Source organism: Pteropus alecto, unplaced genomic scaffold, assembly GCF_000325575.1.
Source record: "Pteropus alecto unplaced genomic scaffold, ASM32557v1 scaffold288, whole genome shotgun sequence".
Taxonomy (NCBI): domain Eukaryota; kingdom Metazoa; phylum Chordata; class Mammalia; order Chiroptera; family Pteropodidae; genus Pteropus; species Pteropus alecto.
This window is the reverse complement of record NW_006442124.1, coordinates 4,167,795-4,184,553: the sequence shown is the minus strand read 5'-3', so window position 1 is coordinate 4,184,553 and position 16,759 is coordinate 4,167,795. Positions and strand designations below refer to the sequence as shown.

General features: G+C 38.5%; 1 pseudogene; it reads left to right on the top strand.

Annotated features, from left to right (window-relative positions):
- Positions 1-8,769: 8,769 nt before the first annotated feature.
- LOC102890361 overlaps positions 8,770-16,759 on the top strand; it is a 10,495-nt pseudogene continuing 2,505 nt past the window's right edge.

Here is a 16,759-nt window from a genome sequence, read left to right as displayed (position 1 = left end):
GGAGAGGAGCTGAGATATTCTGTTGTTGACCAGAATATATGCACTTCCCTCCCTCCTCCGCCACCAAAAAACAAGAGCATATAAACATCTAGGCTTCTAACTCTCACAATAGTTGAACAGTTTTTATCCCCAAAACGTGTTGAACTGTTAATATGTTGCAAAGAAAAGTGGTGGCAATTTAATAAATAAATAACAAATCTTTCACTATTGGCAGAATCTGATGTGCATAATTCAATACTGTTTATCTGTCCCCAGTCAAAGAGACAATCCTAACACAAACACACTCATTCATGTTGTACTGGAAGAATGTTCTTCCACTAAAGCTTCAGCACAATTAAAGTTGCTTTAAGCAAGAAGGGAAATTAAATACAAAAGAAATTAAGACCTATGTTAAACAAAAGTAGATTCTGTATTGAGAGTCAACTAAATTATTGTTTTCTTTCAAGTGTCTATCTCACAAATAAAATATCAAAATAAGAATGGTTAGAAAAAGATTGTAAAAATAAATAAGTAGTATTTGACAAGTCAAATTCCTTAAGAACAAGATATAATAGGACTTATCTACTATTTTCAAGTCGTAGATAAATAAGTCTTGGCGCTACAATGCACAGCATAGTGATTATAGGCCAACAAGATATAATAGGACTTATCTACTATTTTCAAGTAGTAGATAAATAAGTCTTGGCGCTCCAATGCACCAATAAGCATAGCGATTATAGGCCGTAGTACTGTATGATAGATTTCAAAGATGCTCGGAGACTAGATCTTAACTCTTCTCAACACAAAAAAGAAATGATAATTATGTAATATGGTAGAGGAGTTAGCTAATGCTACAATAGTAATCATACTGTAATCTATAAATGTATCAAATCAACACATTGTACATCTTAAACCTATACAATGTTATATGTCAATTATATTTCAAAAAATAAAAAGAAAACAAAAAGGTACAAGATATAATGCAAGGGACTCCCATTTTATTTCAAGATCTTAAGAGTCCACTAAATTTTAACCGACTCTCCAAAAACATACACACAGCAAAACCTGGCAATAAATAAAATAGTCAACACATCAGAAAGATAGAAAACAATAGGATTTGTCATGCGTCAACAAAATTTTTACAATTCTAAGAAAGTTGAGAGAGAATTTACTTCACAGCCTTCTTTAAATGTCAGCTGAGAATAGAAAATTATGTTATTTGATTCAGACATTTGTTTTCATTTTTATCAGATTCCTGGGCTCTTGTGAATAATTACAATACCGTGCAATATTGCTGTTTACTTATGTTTGGAAAGAATGAGATGTATGATAAGTAGTCACAACACTTACTGCCTAAGCTGATTAGCTGAGCAATTCAAAGCAAAATCTCTTGCTTGGGGTAGAATCAAGAGAGTATAAACTCTGCATTCCAATCTCTTAACAAAGCATTTGCTTTCCCTCATTTTCTTAATCTATATCCATGCAGAAGCACATACACATATGGTTTCTCTTTATTATTAAGCTAATACAGTCACTATAAAAGGTTGCTAATCATCTAGAAATTAATTCAGTTCACTACTTTGCCAGAGTCAAGTTAACCATATGTTTGCTCCTATAAGACTGAACATAAAAACATGGAATCTCCAAGCACCTTAGTATTGGTAATTACTTGTGTGGGTTCTGGAAGAAAGTGTCTCAAATACAATTATAGAAACCTATGGTTTGTTAAGGCTTTACACAGTGCATAAAATCTGATAATTACAACTCCCAATAGTCTTAGACTGATTGAATAAGATTTAATGACTCGACCGGTTGCACATTCTAAAACAGAAATGGTAATGTGGCTCCAACGTCCTGTTGAATAGACTAGTCGACTCTGAGTTCGAACACCTTGTTCTGTGAGAGTTACTGCATCTTTTCTGTTGTCAGTTTCTACTTCCTCATAAGTAAGTGAATAGACTCTTCTGGAAATCCCCTCAATATCTTATACTCTTCATGCTTCATATTGTAAACCACTTCACTGAGTTTCAGTCCTTTTGGTGTTTCTTATTTCATGATTCTCACAATAGCTTTATGCCACTTGGCCACTCCCTTTACAAGAAATTACCACATATATCCAGAGATGGACTTCCTTCTTAGTCCAGTGGCCAAAGCTTCATCCCTCTTCCATGTTGAAGATGTCCGATCATTTCCTTCCAAAGCAAAAACATCTCCACCACCAGGGTCTCCCATGAGTTTCACCAGGAACTAAATGAGAAGAGGGAGAATATGTCGACAGAGATAAATTTCTTGTACCCTCAGGAACTTAATACATTGTTGTGAAGGGCAAGTCGATTTGTTAGTACTGAGTCCTGTATTCTCATCTAGTATGTGTTTTAATAAGTTTTTAGTCCCCAAAACGTGATAGTTTAATTCATTTATTTGGGTTAGCTCAGGAACTCAACAAACTTTTATAACATTTTTGTTATGGAAAAATACACTCTGATTTTTAAACCAGGTTTACAAAGCCTGTTTGGAACGTGCAAGGTGTATATGTTCATATACCTTGCAACCACCTCTTGAAAATATTTTATGAATGAATAAATGATCAGAGCAATGATTTCTGTAATGCAATAATTACTAAAGGGAATTTTGTAGAGTGTTGAATTTATACCTTAGTTATAACTTCAATTCTGGGAATTACTGGGTTCCTTGGCTTATTCCATGATTTTTCAAATGCTTTCATATGTAATACATTTTGTATATATGCATTTGGTGATGAGATGCATTTGAGTCATTCTGTCATTTGAGTAACTATTCTGTCATTTGAGTAACCATTTTCTAGCTGGAAGGGGTTTTTCAAATAAACTAGTCAATCAAGTCCTTTTATATTGGTAAAATTTTGACTTAAATTCCAGAGAGTTTAAATGACCTCCTCAGACTTACTGATGAAAAGAGAGTTAGGGTGAGAATTCAGATCTCGTATTTCCCAGGGTAGAATTTATTTCACTCCTACAGGCTGTGTCTCAATCCAGAACCACCCAGTATTCTTCATTCCTCACAGAAAATGCATCTGTCTTTTTGACAGGCTGCAAATGTTTGTTAGATTCAATTAAATTTCTCAGGCACCCACACAGCAGGAAAAAGACCAAGTTCTAAATGAAGAGATTTAACCTGCATTTACATTGTTAAAATTAGGTCAAAACCATTTACACACATGAACACACACATGTGTGCACGCACACGTACACACACAACAGACTAATACTTAGCTGCTGAAGGTTTGTCATCATGGAAACATTTCATTAGCTAAAGCCTCATTTTTGATCAAGAAAGGATTTTTTTTCTCTGCATATTCTTAGAAATGGTAACAGCAGGGCCAAGCACAGGGAACATCAGTCTACTTGACAGTTCCCTGGAGAGCTCTGAATTCTGGCGACAGAGTTCTCTGCACCATTCCTCCAATGGGAGCAGCACCCAGACCCATTCACCACCCATTGTGTCACTGCAGTTCAGCAGCTATCAGTCTCCTTCCCATTCTTGTAGCTGTCCCTCTGGCCCCTGTGCTCAGTCCTTGCACAAGAGGACAAGGAACATGGCCTGCAGGATGAGCCAGTCTCTGGATTTCAGCCTTCACCCCAGCCTGCGTGCAGTGTCAGACCTGGTGAGACCAAGTCTATTTTAGCAATGGTCATGGAGCTGACTCTGAACAATACAGGCGTGGGCATAAGTCAGTTTACGACAGAATGACAGCTGGATAAAGTGCCATGATCAAGTGTTCATTGCTAGTTAATCTACTTGATTATTCTGCAACCTCGCCCTCTGCATAATTTCATTATAACTTCACTTCTCATATAATATTTTAAATAAAATCTTAATGAGTTTCCATTAAACTTGAATAGCGTAATATATTTATGTTAACTCTTCTTTTATCTATACTAATGGTTGCAACTCATTTAGTGTGTGTTAAGAATGTACAACTAGTGTGTCCTTTGGGGTTAAGATTTCATAATATTAAAACCAAAGATCATATTACTTATGGGGTCAAGTCCACACAGAATATTTCCAACAGTGGAAAGCATGCTAATAAGGAAGACAGACCAATTTTCTGCCACCCAAGCATCCCTGAAGATAATGATGTTTCATTTAAGAATTGAAACATGATTTCAATAGAAATGACTTTGCTTATCAGGCAGCTTCAGTTAAGCAATGTTCGTTCTCTGCACCTAGATTAGTGCAGAACTGTGGAAGAGGCTAGATTCCTGCCTTTGCATGTGAATCTAAGTTTCTCCAGTGAGGAAAATAAAACAAGTCTCTACCTGCATGAGGAGCAATGACAAAGACAAAAAGGTCAGGGAAACACTTTGTGGATTTCCAAACAAAGGTAAAGGTCAACTCAAACAGTGACCAGATTGATTATTGTTATATAACTAATAATTTATATACATATTGCATTATATATTATATATTATGTATCATATATATAATTTCTAGTTATATTGTATAGTAATAATCACACGTACAAACACTCTCCAATTCGTTGACATTTAGACAGAATTAACACACTTAAAGAGGGATACTGTTCTGAAAAAAATCTGCGAGGTGTTTTTAATGGAGCATCTAATCATGTCATCTGTTTATCCAAGGACCCCATCAGCTTCTCCACACAGAAGAGGAGGGAGAGGGAGAAACTGGGAGCCAGGGCAACGCATCTCAATAGACACAGAGATTGTGTTCAAGGAACAAAGCAGACCCACCATTAGCACTTACGAGGCATAATACTCACAAAGACTAGAAGCAAATGAGAAAATCAGGTTGTGTATACAGACACATTCATTTGAGATCACATTATTGTAAAATAGACATTAATTTTAAAATTGTACCTGTATTCAAATGTAGATACAGATACATATTGAAAAATGAGTGTAAATACTTGGAGAAAAGAGAAAAGGATACAAACCAGGCAGCTAACACGGTTCCCAGGGAATAGAGAGGGAGAGGGGAGAAGGATGTGTGCATGCACACACATACATGCACGTGCTCTCACACACACTCACATATATGCTTATGCTCACTCTACTATAAATAAAATAGCTTGCATGGTATGAATTAGGGATGTGCATATACATATGCACAAAGCAAAGCATGAAGATTTGATCATTAACAACTGTTAACAGTGGTATCTCAAGGGGTGAAATTTCAGATGATTTCACTTTCTTCCTTATATATTCTCTGCATTCTTTGAATTTTTAATCATGTACAAATGATATATGAATAATCGCATATTATTTCCGTTATTAGGAAAAACAATAGAGTATTTTCATTGTGAGGAAGTCTTGTACTGAAATTGCCATGATTTCAAAGCACTAAGGAAGTAGCTGCCAGTTGTGACATTGAACCAGGTCATTCTTTTTTACCAACTCTCCCCACAGTCTCCAAACGCAAGTCACTTCTATTCATCTCTCTCCCCAGACAATTAGCCAATTTTCTCAATATCAAAGCTCATTTATAATCATGAAATTCTTTACATTCTGAAGCAAAAGTTTATATCTGAGTAAATATAATTGCACATGATAATATTTCTCACTGAGCATAAAAATCAAAATCATTTCAAGAAGTATTTTTTTCTCTTCTCCTCTCTCTCCCCCTTCCCTACTCTCTTCCTCCTTTTAATTTTCTTACTGATATTGTTAACCCTGGCAGCATTGTCCTGACCAACAGAAACATCTCAGACTCTAGATTTTGTTTTTAATGCTATCTTTATCTTGATGAAATCTCTAACTTTTCAAGCATGTCTCCATGTTCTCATAATCAACTCTTTTGCTTATCAGCAAAGTCAGCAAACACCTGGACTTATCCAGGTATCTGCTCCTTGAGGGTTGTGATGGCTGAGTCATGTCCCTTCAAAATTCACGTTATAGTCGTAAACCCCTAAACCTCAAAATATGACTGTATTTGGAAATAAGGTCTTCACAGAGATAAGTAAGTTAAAAATGAGGTGTTAGGGTCCCTTGGGCCCTAATCCAATCTGACCAATATCCTTATAAGAAGAGAAAATTTGAAACCACTGAGAAATACCAGGGATGCATGTGCATGGGGGGAAGGTGACCATATACAAGCCAAGGAGAAAGGCCCCAGGAGAAACCAAACCTGCTGACACCTTGATCTTGGACTTCCAGCCTCCAGAATCTTGAGAAATAAATCTCCATTGTTTAAGCCACCCAGTCTCTGGTACTTTGTTAGGGCAGCCACATTAACTACTACAGGTGCCGTGTGGTACCTTATCCCCCACTTAGGATTGATCCTTGATTCTCTTCCCCTCCTCCAACCCAGTGAATGTTACAAATCTCATTGGCTCCACCTTCTAAATCTACTTCACAGATGTCACCTTAATCCTAGCACCACGTCCCTACTGTCTACACCACCGCTCTCAGCCTTAATACCTACAATCATCAGAAAGATTTTAAATCATCAGATGTAAATCTCCAGTGGCCTCTAATTTCACTAAGGATAGTGTCCCTGTCTACACCACCGCTCTCAGCCTTAATACCTACAGACGATCATCAGAAAGATTTTAAATCATCAGATGTAATACTCCAGTGGCCTCTAATTTCACTAAGGATAGTGTCTGAACTCCTTCATGTGGCCTGAAGGTTCCACGTGATCTGATCCTTTTCGGTCTTGTGCCACTGTCCCCCTCACGTCTATTCTCAGCCACAGCAGCTATTTTCTCTCTGTCTGACCACTAAGTTATTGTGTTCCACGGCTTTGTTCTGGCTCTCCCCTCTGCCCAGGGCCCTCGTGGCATCTCTCCCCATGGCTGGCTTTCTCCTCCCTTGGAGCTCAGGAAGGCTTCCTCAACCATGCAATCTAAAGGGCTCCCTGTCCTCTAATCCAGGGGGCCCCAATCCCCAGGCTCTGTATCGGTACCGGTCTGTAGCCTATTAAGAACTGGGCCGCACAGCAAGAGGTGAGTGGTGGGTGAATGAGTGAAGCTTCATCTGTATTTGCAGCCACTCCACTCCCCAGTGCCAGCATCCTCACTTCAGCTCCACTTCTGATCATCAGGTATTAGATTCTCATAGGAGCACTGGTTCCTGGTACCAAAAAGGTTGAGGACTGTAGTTCTAATCCATCATCTTTTTTCCTTTCTTCAAACACTTGTTTCTGTTTAAAAGGTGTATTTATCTACTTATATATTTGTTGACTTTTTTGCTTCCTGCCAGTAGAATGCAAGCTTGGACCTTGCTGATGGAGAGTGGTGCTCTGCTCCAGCATGTGGCTGCACTTCATAAGTATCGTTGAGCAAATGCTTTTGTGTGGCTGCAAAGCACCTGGATCCTAGTAGGTGCCCACTGATTGTTCAGAAAGTAAGTGGATGACTAACACTGTGCTCTAACTATGTGAATCTACTTCTGTAGCGGAGGTGGGTAGGAATATATTCACTGAATGTTTTCTTAACAGGATCATTCATCATCTACTCCATTCTTGCTTAATTTAAATCCTAAATCACTGATCAGATGCAATCATTTTGGATTTCTTTCATGAGCACCACTACAATGAAGTTGTGTTGTTTTGTTTTTGTTGTTTTTTTTTTTTTCTTGAGACATTGTCGACAAAATTTCCAGGTCTCGTCTTTTATCTAAAAGGAACATTAGGTCTCATTTAAAAAGCTTCTCAAAAATGCCATGCTAGAAATTATATTTACAAAATTTCTTTTTGTTAGTAAACAATATAAATAAATTATTTTTATATAAATTTCAAAAGAGAATACTAAATGTAGATCCAAGGTCACTATTGAGATACCCTTTGCAACTGGAGCAGATACCAAGATAAGTCATACATCATATCTATCTGACGATATGCTCCCTTGCTGCAAGGGATGCGATGGAGTACCAGTTGTTGCTGAAATACTAGTGAAGCTTCTGGGAAAGGTATTTTTTCCCAATAAAAAGATACAAATTCATCTAGTTTTGCCCCTTGATCTTCCTCTTTATCCAGCTTGGACATAGCGCAACTATCCTGAAACTGAGTTCAAATGCTTCATGCAAAGAACAGATTAGGAAAATAGAACCATTTCCTTGATGACTCCCTGTGCAGCTCCATCCCGGGTTACCTACCTCTACACTACCCATGAGGAAAAGTACCACTTATTTGGTTGAATCTCTGTAGAAATTATTCTGTTACATGCAGCTGAAAATAATCCTAATTGATATAAAACAATGTTCACAAAAATTAAAATGTCTGTTTATTCATGCTGCAAGCGTTTACTCAGTATCTGCTTTATGTTGGGCACTGTGCCAGGAGCCAGGTAAACCCCCTCAAAAAACAAGGTAGACACAGTGGCCACCTTCCAGAACTCACGGTAAGAGTAAGAAAACCAAAAAATTAACTAATGAATTCATAAAGAGAACCTCCTAGTATATTAATTTTTGTATTTTTCTTTTTTTCCCTTGGTTCCTGAATATTTTCTTCATCATTCAGAGGCATCGAATTATAGAAGGAATGCAAAGAGCAAGACAGTTAATGTTCTGCTTTTAAATTTCCAAATATGAATCTTGATCTTTGGGTAAAGTGCATGGTGATCAAAAACGATCAAAGAGTAAGCCCTTAGAAGAGCACAGACTGTGCCATAAAAGCAGTAAATGAGTACGGGGGGGGGCGGGAGCTTCCCCATCCCAGGAAAAGGAGATGAGATAGTACAGGGGAGGAGGTGAGAGAGGATAATGCAGGCAGATGTTAGGGGAGGAAGTGAGAGAGTAGATCCTGGGAGAGTAGATGGAGGGGAGGGGGCCCGCACTGACAGGCTACATGACTCCACCTTCCAGGGAGCAGAAGGAAACCAAGCCAAGGCAAGCCAATCAGCCTTCCGTCAATGTGAGCTTGTGTGTTCTTCCCGTCACTGCAGGAAGAAGGCCTGCCAGCAACAGCTGTCTGCACATCACTTGTGGATCACTCAGCGGGACACCTGACATGCTTCCTGATTTTAACTGAGATGCCACCAGAAGGCCCGCAAGAACAGAGCCACATGCGTGGTTGTATGGGTTGTACACTCCAGGGGACAGCATTCCCACAGACTTCATTTTGCATGATGCCTTCTGTGTGTGTGTAGCAGGGTGCCCCTGCTCAAAGGACAGCCCTATTTTGCTAGCCAAGGACACTATGTGCCCTCCCTCAGAACAAGCAAATAAACACAAAACAGTGTGGGGCCTGGATTACCAGGAGGCAAAATGATATAGAAGAAGAAGAAAGCCCTAAAGATAGTAATTCGGTTACTCCACCATCCCTTCCATAGGCATTCAATTTGTCTTTCCCAATCGTCTACCTCTCTCAACCTGCTTTGATCTCATATTCCACCAGTAACCTTGCAACCTGCCCTAGCAGGAAATGTAGAGAAGCCTAAACAAACAAACAAAAAATACTGGAGTGAGTCCTGGTGATCCCATGGCTAGGCCCTGCGTCGGGACTTTAGAGAAGATGTCAACTGGAATGGTGTTTGGAAAATTCACATTCCACATTAGAAATCTGCAAGAAGTCGTTAAGAAGACTTGCTAGTCAAACCCAAGGAGATGATGGTTTCCACTCCTCCTTAGAGAAAAGCCACTGGGAGAAGGGTGCCTGCTTTGCTGTGTCCGTGAAAAGAGTCCCAGGAAGTGTGCGTGCTGCAGGGCAGAGATCCTTCCACACGCTCCCTTTCAACTGCCTACATGTTTCTGCATCACTGAATCTCTTGCCTTAGTGCCCATCTTGGCTTATGCTTTTAGCTAAACGCATAGATTTTAGTATCGAGCCACTTGCCCCAATTCAGACCTTGTTGCACCTTCAGAATACCACTTTTAGAAATTTCTCATTGGTTCCTTGCGTCATCTCGGTTAAGAAGCCCGCCTCGCACCCTTGGGTGTTATAGGCAAAGCCTCTCCTTCATCTGAAAAACCTGTTTGGGGTGAGATAGTGGATATCACTTATATAATAGGAATAAAAACAACAAAATAGTCCTTCCCCCACCTCCATTCATTCTCCACTCTGCAATCAGGGTGATTTTTTAAAGTGATTATATAACACTTCTGAATAATTTAATGCTTCTTACCGCTCTTATGATAAAGGTCTAAATTTCTGACATAGCTTGTCCCTCCTACCTCTCCATCTCTACTTTCCAGCAACTTTCTTCATTACTCCCCCAGCCATGTTGGTCTTCATGTCCTTGACCTGCATCCTTGTCCACCTCTACCCAACATCTCTCTACCTTCTGCTCCTGGAGACCAGGCTCCTCTCCTTCACAGCACTTAGCCCACTGCAGTTTTACCCTGATTCAGGTTATTTAATTCATAGTTGTCTTTGCCTTAAGGCTATTGGTTGCATGAAGTCAATGAATGCAACTTTTTCTCACCGATATATCCCCAGGACATGCTACTTAGAATATCCTCAATTGAACATCGGTTTTAAAAAAAACATTTCTCTCTCATTTTATATGCCAGTAAAATGCTAATTATTTCTAACAGGCTCATTGCAGAATGACAGTTTATATTATGTTAAGGTAATCATATAACGTTAATAGTACACAATGCTTAATTTGTACAATTGTCTTTAAAAGATCACTGAAGTCTTCTAAAAGAGCCCTTAAAAAGTCCTAAAAATCTATGAGCTTTCATTTCTTGTAGACAGAATGATAAAAAGAGCAAAGAGTAAAAAGTGTATATCTTTTCATTGCAGGGCATTCTAAACGCTTACCTGAAACACAGGGTATCCCAATATCACTTCAGTCTTACCAAACATTGCAGGGCATTCTAAACGCTTACCTGAAACACAAGGAAGGTATCCCAATATCACTTCAGTCTTAGCAAGGGTCAGCACTCTGCAATAGGAATGCTTGTTGTAAGCCAGGATTTCTCAACTGCAGCACTGTTTACATTTTGGACTGCACAATTCTTTGTCATCGGCCCATCCTGTGCAGTGTATGGTGCTTAGTATCATCCCTGACCTCTGTTAACTAGATGTCAGTAGTACTCCTCCCCCCATTATGACAATCAAAAATGTTTCCAGACATTGTGAAATGTCCTGTGGAATTAAGGGAGAGGGGAGGCAAAATTGTCCCCAGTGGAGAACCACTGCTATGACCCAGGAACGTTGATGTAGACCTGGTGTGTAGCACATGCTAGGTGCTCGATAAGCCTGACTGAAAAGGGCTTTCAGGAGAGCAGTTGGCATTTATCATCACCATCATCATCATCATCGTCATCACATCATCACCATCATCACCATTTTTTTTTTCACCTTAGCGACATTGCTCCCAGTCCCTTCCAGCTGCTTTGGGTGACTGAGCTTCCCGGCATTTTTGTCACACTTTTGAAAAAGCACCATTGAACTCACGTATTTATTATTTCAAGTCATATACTTTGGGGAGGAAGACAATTGATATGAGAGAAAATTCTTTACAAACAGGGAAAATTGCCCAAAGCATCGCTTTCTAGAGTGAAGATGAACACTTTAAAGAAATAGAAGTATGTGAGACCAAGAATTTAGAAAGAGTATGTTTTCTCCTGTGTGATGGTGAAAAAACTCATCTCTTTCACAGATACTGGTTCTAGGAACTATCAATTTAAAGGAATATATATTCCTCTTTTTGTTGGATTAACAAATCCAACAAAAAAACAAATTCATGTATATATGAAACAATAAAGTTTTATTATTTCAAATATTCTGATGAATAGTATCTAATACAGTTGATTCTGTCATCACTTCAATCTTTACCTGTTCAATTAGATGAAGTAAATGGAAATCATTTATGCTTACCTAGGCTTTAAATCTAAAAAATAAAGTCTGGGAAAGCAAGTCAAGACCAAATTTCTTTATTCATATCTCTTGAGAATTTCTGAACATCTAAGCCACAGGAGTTTTAAAAGTGCTTATTACAAGATTAAGTCATTTGTGGAGTATGTTGCTTCACATATTGGGGTTTTTTGTTTGTTTTATTTTTTATTTGTGTAAGAGAGTTTCATGCAATTTTAAAAAGAAAAGTGACCTAATTTGAATGTGAAACAACTTGTAAATTTGCTAGAAAAATAATTACGGATAGAGAAAATATATACATTCGTTAAATTAAAATATAGTTGCCATCATTTTTAAGGTCTGAGTTGGCTTTTGACATCTAAACTTCACTTACTTTGGCCAGTAATTCAGATTGGGTGATATTAGGGTGGTTTTACATCAACCTTTAGTAAAAAGGGAGAACAAGGATAATAACTATTATGTCCAATCACTGTACTTTATATTTTTTTAATTCTCACTTCCTTTGTCCTCACAACAATCCTAAGATATGGGAGCCCCCCTTTAACAGATGAGTTAAGTCAAAACTCTGAAAGACTGGTGCCATAGCTATGAAGCTAGGATGGGCTGAGCAGAGCCCATGACCCAAACACGATTTTAAACTGCCTCTCAAGGCAGTCTGCAACTCTGCCTGGGTGTGTGTCTCAGCAAATGAAGATTTGCGACATAAATGACTAAGCAAATAAGACTAGTATTATATTATTCATCTTTTCTCCTGCCCTCATTTCCCAATGTCAATAAAACAGTACTTGCAGAAAACCAATCTAGGTCATTGAACACACACCTTTCCACTAAGTTGATAGCTTCCAGCACCAGTATCTTTGAAAGAAATGAGTCCATACTTTTTACTGTTGTATTGGAGAAAGTTCTTGACCTAAAGCACTTCCTTCTTTCTGGCATTCACCTTCATTCTAGAAAGCAATGCCTTGGGTGATTTTCCTTGTTTGAAAAGAGTTATCTCTCAAATAGATTAGTAACTTTATTCTCCTCAAATTATGTAATTATAATGACCTTAAAAATGCTTAATACTGGGTTTGGCACTGTCCTCTGTAGAGAGTAAAAGTCTCTCTGTCAATTCTCAAAATATTTTCAGGGTAACTTCTAAATTTCCTTTTAAGGGAAATATGCCATAAGACAGATTTTTTTTTTTTTTTTTTTTTACTTAGCTATTGGGATTGTTATCTTGAAGAATAATAACAAACAAACAAAAATCCCATGCCTCTGTGTTTAAGAATTAAGGGTTCTTATCACAATATAAACAATTAAGAAATATGATTCCAAAATGAGCTAAAATTAAAAATGTTAATTATTATTTTTAAGTAGAGTCTTAGCCATCACTGATCTCTTCTAAAAAAGAAAAAAACAAAAACAAAAAAACTTGTTTAAAAAAACAACATCGCCACCTAGTGCTCTTAGAAATTATAAAATCTTTAGAAATAAGGGGAGTGGAAGAAATTTCACCTTAAATCCTATCTTAACCGGGCAGAGTCTAATAAATATGTGTATGAATAAGTAAATAGGAGTAAATTTACTATATAGCAATGTCTCTTACAATATAAAGTTTTAGGTAGGATTTAATAAACCAATAAGTTATTTCATATTATGAATGGCATTTTTGCAAACATGACTGCAAATCTTAAAATATATATATTATTTTCCAGCTAGAATTTTTGTCTACATTTCCTCCAAAAATTGTCTGTGCTGCTATCTATGTTCATAGAATAGAATATGAAACTAATATTTTGGAGTTAGAAGAGTCCTTAAAGAACATCTCATCAAATCTATACTTTTTATAGATGAGGACACCTCAGCTCCAGAGAAATGAAGTGGCAGCCACACCCACACTCCCAGGAAATGGCCGAATTCAGACCTGAATAGCTTCTCAGGAGGGTTCGTTTAATTAACGCGCGTGCTCCCCCGTGTTCCATTTTTATCATTGCTTGCCAACGTTGGTTATTAAGTCAAGTTTAAAAATTCCCTCACCTGGCTTGCAATGCCCACATCCTCATCCTTCATACCAGTACACACAGACTCAAAGGGCTGCAGGATCCGAACAGGGGGCATACGTGACAGAAGTCATGGATGGCTAAGAGTAGGAAGTGGTGGGAACTGTGTTTAACTGGCGTGGCCTACCTAAAGCATTCGTCATGGTGTTTGTCATTTCCTTTAAAACACTTTGGAATAGATAGTACGGTGTTAAGTGTTAGTTCAAGTTAACTGATTGCTCAAACATTAAAACTACAGTCCTGGGATGACCTGCAGTCCTGCGGTGATAGTCCTGATAGCACCGCATGTTCTAGAGGCAGCTGCTATAAGTGCTCCTGTTATTCATGTCTCAACCAACACTTGGATCCTTTCCAACGATCATATTGAATGTCAGGAAGAGGTTGTCCTTGGAGAAAATAGTGGCCTGTCGTGGCATGATTGAAGTTAGAAATGGGCTCTCATTGATAAAATAAAAGTATTCAAGATATGTGGACTGGATAAAATATTGTAGACTCTGTCCATCTTTCCGTAAATGGGTGCAAGTATCCAAAATGGGCTGTCCCTTCCCTTAAGATAACACCCAAGGCTTTACCTTTAATCGGCCCTGTGTTTGGTCGCCCATTGCCCTATGACAGCTGTAAGGTTATAGAATCCTGTGCTGTAATGTTCTCGTACCGACTTCGGATAAACCCTTAAGGGCAAGTGATGGCCTGAGCCCCAAAAGGACAAGCCCAGAGGCTTCAAGAAGCTCACAATTTATTTCCAGAAATAAACAATTCTTAAATTTTAAATCATATGCCGTTCTATGTGCTGAAATCACTCGATGTCCTATTTCATCCTGCCTGAGAAACTCTCAGGCAGTGTAAAGGAGAAGCACTTAGGCCAGGTGAAACCAGACAACTGATGAGGTCGAGATCCCATCCCATGGGGTAGACCAGGTGCGGCCTCTCCACAGCAAACTGGGCATCTACAGATCTGCCCTTTCTGCTCATACATAATTACATAGTTTTTCGTTTTATTGTTTTTATTCTCTCACCAAGAAAATAATATTGTAGCTGCAGTGCTTTACCAACTGCCACATTTATTTATGAAAATCCACACATAACTTTCCAGAGATATTTTACTACATTCTTCTGGGTGTAAGGAATAAATACACCTTCACCTTCTCTCTACCCCCTGAACAGAACATCTGGCAGCCTGGTACTTTTAAAGTTTCACCTTCAAGGATCAGAGTAATGTACATCTTTCAATTAGCTTTTACCAGCTTTTAACAGATCTTCAGAACATCTGGCCGCAATCTCTGCATGAGGAGTATTAGGCAAAGAGAAGGAAAATTATATTTTCTCAAATAGGATAGTATAATGCTGAGAGGAGGCAGCCTTATACTACCTTTCTACTATATCTTACATGAGGCTTTCCCCAGGGCCTGATCTTAAATGTAAATAAATGATATTCTGTTTAGCCAAAGCCACAATCGAGGTCAGCAGTTGAATCAACCTCAGATCTCACTTCTTCCTCGCACCTCCTATGACCGTCTTTCTTCATCTCACCATCCTCTTGGGGGTCATTCGCCTGAAACTTATTTATCTTCTTGTGTTGCTGTTTTCATGTGCATATGATTTATATCCACAGCTGCTTTGGAGACCTTGAGGATTAGGCCTCATCTACTCAATTACCTCACATCAGCCCACTTTACACACAATGGTATCCGCCTTCCAAAGTATCACTTCCTTATGTTCCTCCTCTTCAGAAACATCGGCTATTCATCGTTGAATATGGGGGCGAGTAGCAATGTCTCCCTGCAGAGTTAGTGTCATTGCTAATGGTGACAACACTAGCATGCATTCATGCTTCCCAGCGTCAGGCACCCCATCATGTGGCCCACGTGGTATCTCATCTTCGTGGCAACCCCATGAGGCAGCTATTGTCACCATCTCCACTTTATAGATCCAAAGAGCTAGGACTCAAAGAGTTGAAGTGACTTGCCTAAGGTCACACAGATAGTAAGTTTTGGAGGCCTGATTCAACCTCTGAAAAACTGACCCAAGTTTACAACTCTGTAGACTTAATCACTACCCCAGATGGATAGATAAATAGATAATAGACAGATGATAGATAGGTAGATAGATATAGATAGATGATAGATAGATAGATAGATAGATAGATAGATAGATAGATAATAGATAGATGATAGATAGAAAGATAGAAATGATAGATAATAGGTAGATACAGATAGATGTAAACACACACACGCACACATACACACACTTCTGAACTTCAGGATTGTTTTAAATATCAACATATGAACATCTCTTGTAACAGTAAAAGATCCTCCAAGTATAATCTTGTATGAAACCAAACCCATTTTTTGTCTGACTACACAGTCTAGTTTCCGACTATTACAGCTTCTGTTCTCTCCACCAATTAGTCCTAATCCACTTTACCAATCTCATCTCCTCATAATTCCTGAATTCAGTCAATTGACTTAGCCGTAATCCCCAAGTGTTCTTATCTTTGTAGTCATGTTACTCCGTTTTTAACTGAATACTTTCTCCCTCCCTGATACTCATCTTCCTTTTCCCACCCTTTGTGACTCAGATCAAGCTCCATTCCCAGCAGAGCCTTTCCTGTCTACCCCACTCCGGTAATTTTATTAAGTGTCTTTTATTAAGACCCTTATGTCTTAAAACTCACCTTAATAATTTATTTCTTCATAGAGTCTACAGTCAATTGACATGTTTTCTAAGGACACATAAATAAAAACTATGTCTTTGCTTTTAGCAATGCCCAGTCTAAAGGGGGATGGAAAAGTCTACCAAAAATCACAGTAGCATTAGATGGTGTCTTATACAAAAGAATCTACAGCTCTCCCTTCATTTGGAAACAAGTTGTCTCCATTTGCACTTTGCTTGCCCCTTAACCTCTCCCAGAACTCAACCTCCACTCCTGGTTTCCTTCTGCAAGGATTTCTTCTCAGCCCTCCTGCCCTGGT